This window comes from Tachyglossus aculeatus, chromosome X1, assembly GCF_015852505.1.
Source record: "Tachyglossus aculeatus isolate mTacAcu1 chromosome X1, mTacAcu1.pri, whole genome shotgun sequence".
Classification (NCBI taxonomy): domain Eukaryota; kingdom Metazoa; phylum Chordata; class Mammalia; order Monotremata; family Tachyglossidae; genus Tachyglossus; species Tachyglossus aculeatus.
Genome location: NC_052101.1, coordinates 82844468 through 82851112, shown reverse-complemented (window position 1 = coordinate 82851112; position 6645 = coordinate 82844468).

Below are 6645 nucleotides of genomic sequence, written 5' to 3'. Positions count from 1 at the left end.
CCCTCCTACCTCACCTCCCTTCTCTCCATCTACAGCCCAGCCCGCACCCTCCGCTCCTCTGCCGCTAATCTCCTCACCGTGCCTCGTTCTCGCCTGTCCCGCCGTCGACCCCCAGCCCACATTATCCCCCTGGCCTGGAATGGTCTCCCTCCGCACATCCGCCAAGCTAGCTCTCTTCCTCCCTTCAAGGCCCTACTGAGAGCTCACCTCCTCCAGGTGGCCTTCCCAGACTGAGCCCCCTCCTTTCTCTCCCCCTCCTCCCCCTCTCCATCCCCCCCGCCTTACCTCCTTCCCTTCCCCACAGTACCTGTATATATGTATATATGTTTGTACATATTTATTACTCTATTTATTTATCTTACTTGTACATATCTATTCTATTTATTTTATTTTGTTAATACGTTTGGTTTTGTTCTCTGTCTCCCCCTTCTAGACTGTGAGCCCACTATTGGGTAAGGACCATCTCTATATGTTGCCAACTTGTACTTCCCAAGCGCTTAGTACAGTGCTCTGCACACAGTAAGCATTCAATAAATATGATTGATTGATTGATTGATTGATTATGTGCCAGGCACTGTACTAATACAAGTTAATCAGCCTGGACACAGTCCATGTCCCACAGTCTTAATTCACATTTACAGATGAGGTAACTGAAGCGGAGCTGGAATTAGAACCCAAATCCTCTGACTCCTAGGTCCATGCTTTATCTGTGCTTCTCTAGACTCAAAGCCCTGCTTCCCTCACCCACATCTTGGTAGGACAGGACATGTGATCAGAATAGATGACAGTAGGACAATCCAAATAGCTCTGGTATTGTAAACTAGAAAGGAGCAACTGAAAACAAGGGAGACAAGGGAAACATTTTAAAGTCACCTTAAAGCAAAGCCTCAGATAAGTGGCATCACAGCTGAAAACTAGGAGACCACTGCATCAGCGAACCCATATGGCACATTGCGATTAAGAAAGGAGCAGCTCATTTTGAGTAGAAAGTCCAAGAGGATCAGAGAGCAGGGTGGAAAAAGTGCAAACAGAACCAGGTCTGGAAGTAACAAACTTGGCAGTACAACAAAATACAGCCTTTGCATGTGCATGCTGTGATCAGGATTGTGGATTCTGCATTGGCCTCTGCAGCCACACATATATCCCTAGGTGAATTTCACCATTCACGGTGTCTTCTCTGAGAACAAAGTACAAGAAGCATTGTGGCCTAGTGAAAAAAGCACTAGCCTGGAAGTCAGAGGAATTGGGTTATTCATTCAATTCATTCAGTCATATTTATTGAGCGTTTATTGTATGCAGGCACTGTATAAAGTGCTTGGGAGAGTACAATACAACAATGAGCAGACACATTCCCTGCCCACAGCGAGTTTACAGTCTAGAGGGTTTATAATCCTGGTTCCCCCACGTCTGCTGCGTGGCCTGGGGAAAGTCACTTCCCTTCTCTATGCCTGTTTTCTCAACTGTCAAATGAGGATTCAATATCTCTTCTCCCTCCTACTTAGACTGTGAGCCCCATGTGGGACAGGGACTGTGTCTGACTTGTTTGGCTTATACCTACCCCAGAGCTTAGAACAGTGCTTGACAAATACCATAAAAAAATATATTACTACTACAGTCTTACAGCTACTCCACAAGAAAAGCAAAATGGAGGGCTGAGGAGTTACCAATCAGTTCAGGTAAACACCTTGTCTTTTTTTTCAATTGTAAGTGTATCTCCTTGATTTAGCTGGACAATTCCCCTTACTTCACTATGCTAATGAAGACTTAACCATTATGTCCATGGTGAGAAAGCCTGCAAGAATAGGGTCAGCACCAAGAAGCTTGCTACTTAAGCCAACCTTTTTATGAAAGCCCCATACTGCTTTCTCTACTGGACATATATTGCCACTCATAAAGGGGTTCTGTAAGAAAGAGAAAGACTGAAGTTTTCTGAAAGCATATTGTCTTTCACAAATGGCCTCTGCTTCCTTCAAATGGTAATTCAGCTGGCACGTCAGCGTGATGGGGTTTTAAGAGAAAAATGATATTTTAAAGCTCTTAAAGTCTGACACATTCTTAAATGCCAGTGAAATTATTTTGAACTCAAAATTAGTGAGGAGATTCCCTTTAATGTTAAAGAAAAATATGTTTATTCCAGTACTCCAGCTATGATGCTGCCAAGAGAAGTTGACAAATTGCCATCTACATTTTTAGAATGTTACCCTAGTTTTTCAAGCAGGTGTTGAGAAAGCTTACTTGTTTGAAAATCATTATTTGCCTTGTTTGGTCTCTGTTGGCCAATGATTTCTTTTGACAGTTAAAAGGTTAAAGGGGAGAATATGCGAATCATGTAATCGACCACAGAACTGATTCAGCAAGCAATCACACCCAATCAGCCCAGGTTATGTCATTTTCCTCTCTCTCTCCTGGGGCCTCCCTCTTTCCAATGGGCCCTCACCTCAATTTCTCCTCAGGCACCAATGAGTAAGCGGGAAAAGGTATGCCTTATTGCCATATGGACATGCATTTGATATTTTTCTAATTCAGTAGTGATGTTGGATTGTGCTGAGCTATCCAAGTTCTCTTTCACCTGGTCCTCCTGTGCCCAGCAGCAAACTTGGGAAAATAGCTGACAGTGAGAATGGGTGCAATCACACTATAGAATATCCCCTGTTAGACTGTAAGCCCCTTGAGGGCAGGGATCACATCTATCAGTTGTGTTGTACTGTACTCTCCCAAGCACATAGTACAATGCTCTGCGCACAGTAAGTGCTCAATAAATATCATTTTTCATGGCCTTTGTTAAGCATTTACTATGTGTAAAACACCATTCTAAGTGTTGGGGCAGATACAAGTTAATTAGGTCAGCAATGAGGCTGATGCAGTAATCAAGGGGGGATAGGATAAATGCTTAGATTAACATAGGAGCATTTTGTATGGAGAGGAAAGGGCAGATTTTAGTGAGGTTGTGAAGATAGAACCAACCAGACTTGAATTCTGTTTTAGACTTATTGGTTTGACATGTTGGTGGGACATCCTAGTAGAGATGTCCTGAAGGCAGGAGGAAATACGAGACTTCAGAGAAGGAGAGAGATGAGGACTGGAGATATAGATTTGGGAATCAATCAATCAATCAATCAATTGTATATATTGAGTGCTTACTGTGTGCAGAGCACTGTACTAAGTGCTTGGGAAGTACAGGTTGGCAACATATAGAGACGGTCCCTACCCAACAGTGGGCTCACAGTCTAGAAGGGGGAGACAGAGAACAAAACCAAACATATTAACAAAATAAAATAAATAGAATAAATATGTACAAGTAAAATAAATAGAGTAATAAATACATGCAAACATATATACATATACACAGGTGCTGTGAGGAAGGGAAGGAGGTAAGGTGGGGGGGATGGAGAGGGTGAGGAGGGGGAGAGGAAGGAGGGGGAGAGGAAGGAGGGGGCTCAGTCTGGGAAGGCCTCCTGGAGGAGGTGAGCTCTCAGTCGGGCCTGGAAGAGAGGAAGAGAGCTAGCTTGGCGGATGTGCAGAGGGAGACCATTCCAGGCCAGGGGGATGACGTGGGCCGGGGATCGATGGCGGGAGAGGCGAGAACGAGGCACGGTGAGGAGATTAGCGGCAGAGGAGCGGAGGGTGCGGGCTGGGCTGTAGAAGGAGTGAAGGGAGGTGAGGTAGGAGGGGGCAAGGTGATGGAGAGCCTTGAAGCCGAGGGTGAGGAGTTTCTGCATGATGCGTAGGTTGATTGGTAGCCACTGGAGATTTTTGAGGAGGGGAGTAACATGCCCAGGGCGTTTCTGGACAAAGACAATCCAGGCAGCAGCGTGAAGTGTGGATTGAAGTGGGGAGAGACAGGAGGATGGGAGATCGGAGAGGAGGCTGATACAGTAGTCCAGACGGGAAAGGATGAGAGCTTGAACGAGCAGAGTAGCGGTTTGGATGGAGAGGAAAGGGTGGATCTTGGCAATGTTGTGGAGCTGAGACTGGCAGGTTTTGGTGACAGCTTGGATGTGAGGGATGAACGAGAGAGCGGAGTCGAGGATGACACCAAGTTTGCAGGCTTGTGAGATGGGAAGGATGGTAGTGCCGTCAACAGTGATGGGAAAGTCAGGGAGAGGGCAGGGTTTGGGAGGGAAGACAAGGAGTTCAGTCTTGGACATGTCGAGTTTTAAGTGGCGGGCAGACATCCAGATGGAGATGTCCTGAAGGCAGGAGGAGATGTGAGCCTGGAGGGAGGGGGAGAGAGCAGGGGCAGAGATTTAGATTTGGGTGTCATCAGCGTAGAGATAATAGTTGAAGCCGTGGGAGCGAATGAGGTCACCAAGGGAGTGAGTGTAGATCGAGAACAGAAGGGGACCAAGAACTGAACCTCGAGGAACCCCTACAGTAAGGGGATGGGAGGGGGAGGAGAAGCCTGCAAAAGAGACTGAGAATGAGAATCATCTGCATAGATGTGGTAGCTGAAGCCATGGGAGTGAAAGAGTTCTCCAATGAGTGGGTGTAGATGGAGTGGTGTTTACAGGAAGTTGATAAACGTATCACCACTACTAAACTTTTACATAGATCAGTTCTACCTACCACTCATCCAGCCATTTTTTCCACACACACCCAACCTTTTCCTAAGCCTCCCCTACCCTACCTTACACACACAGTCTCTAAGAAAGCCATACAAACACAATTTCTCTTTCCACCACAAACATAACAGTCTCTCAGTCAAAATCATATACAAACTCACATTCTCTCAGTCACCCAGACACATACACAAAGCGATTCTCACTTAGCCTCAACAGACAGTAACTGTCAGCCAATCAAGCATGGACACTTTCAGCCAGGTACAACACAATTAGACTCTCAACTAGTCACTAAAACACACTCACAGTCTCAAAGTCAGCCACAAATCCACATACACAACCTCTCAGCCAAACATAGCCATGAATACACAGTCTCTCAGGCAATCACACAATCTCTAAGCCAGCCACCCACACACATGAATAGTATTTCAGACAGTCATATAAGGACATGCAATCAGTCTCTCTGCTCACCAACCACAAAAATGCAAACATTTAATTTCTTAGCCAAACAGTTCTCTAGAAAGCCACACAAAAACTCAGATTCTAAATCAGATACATCCCAGTTCTACCGCTTGTCTGCTATGTGACCTTGGATAAGTTACTTCACTGCTCTGGACCTCAGTTACCTCATCTGTAAAGTGGGGTTTGAGACAGTGAACTCCATGTGGGAGAGGGACTGTGTCCAACCTGATTTGCTTGTTTCAACTCCAGCACTTAGTACAGTGCCTGGCACATAGTAAGCACTTAGCAAATACCATTATTATTATACATTCAACCCACACAGTTTCTCAGCCACACGCAGACACACGTACACACGCATGTAAACAGTATCTCAGATAGCCACACAGGAACAAGAAATCAATCTCTCAGCCCACCTCTCACGGAAAAACACAGAAAGTCGCTCTTCTAGCTCCAAACAAACATGCACAAAATCTCTCAGCCAGCCATAAAAAAGTTCACACATTCGCCCCTGGGCCGTACTGAAAGACAGCTTGGCCTAGTAGCAAGCCCATAGGTCTTGACCTTTGGCAAGTCACTTAATCTCTCTGTTCTTCAGTTCCCTCATCTTTAAAACAGGGATTAGTACAAAGTACTAATGCTTGGGAGAGTACAGAACAGTTAATGGATATGATTCCTGCTTTCAAGGAGCTTAGAGTCTAGCATGGCAGTAATTCATCCAGTCACACAAATAATTGCCACCCTCTCTACATACAATTTTTTAGCCAAACACACACAGTCCCTAAGCCAGCCACAAACCTATATGCTATCAGTTAACCACACCTACAAAGACATGTGCAGTTTCTCAGACATCCACAAAGAGCCACACCACACATAAATACAAACAAAATGTCTCAGCCAATCTCACGGACACATATTTGAGTTTCATCAGCCACAAACATGTATGCATATAATTTCTCATCAAAGACACTGAAAAACACAGGTTTGCAACCAGTTACAAACATGCACAAATGTACAATTGCTTCATCAGCCACACCACAAATACACACACACACTCAGCCACATCACAGATACACACACACACACACACTCACTCAGTTAACCTCACAAATATAAACACACAGTATCCTCAGCCAGTTACACCCACGTAAACACACCCAGGGGCCTCTCAGGCAGCCATCTCCACACAGACTCTCTCAGTCAACTACCCATCCTCACAAATACACATTGTCTTTCTGCCAGCCATAACACATTCACAGTCTCTCATCCACAAACCCAAAGTCTCTCAGTCATCCACACTTAGAAAAATTCAGAGTCTCAGCCAGCTATAGACACATAACACATTCACTTGGTCTCTCTGGTAACTATACACACAAACCCTCAGATAGCCACACAAAAACACACAGTCTTTCAGCCAGTACCAGTTCAGCCCGTTACAAGTTACAGTTCAAGTGCTTAGTACAGTGCTCTGCACACAGTAAGCACTGAATAAATACAATTGATTGAGTTACACACACTCTCAGGCACACTCAAAAACACATATAAACAGTTAACTAGTCCTACACACACAAAGTCTCTCAGCAAGATGCACTAATACACCACAGTTTCACAGTTTTTGATCCAGCCA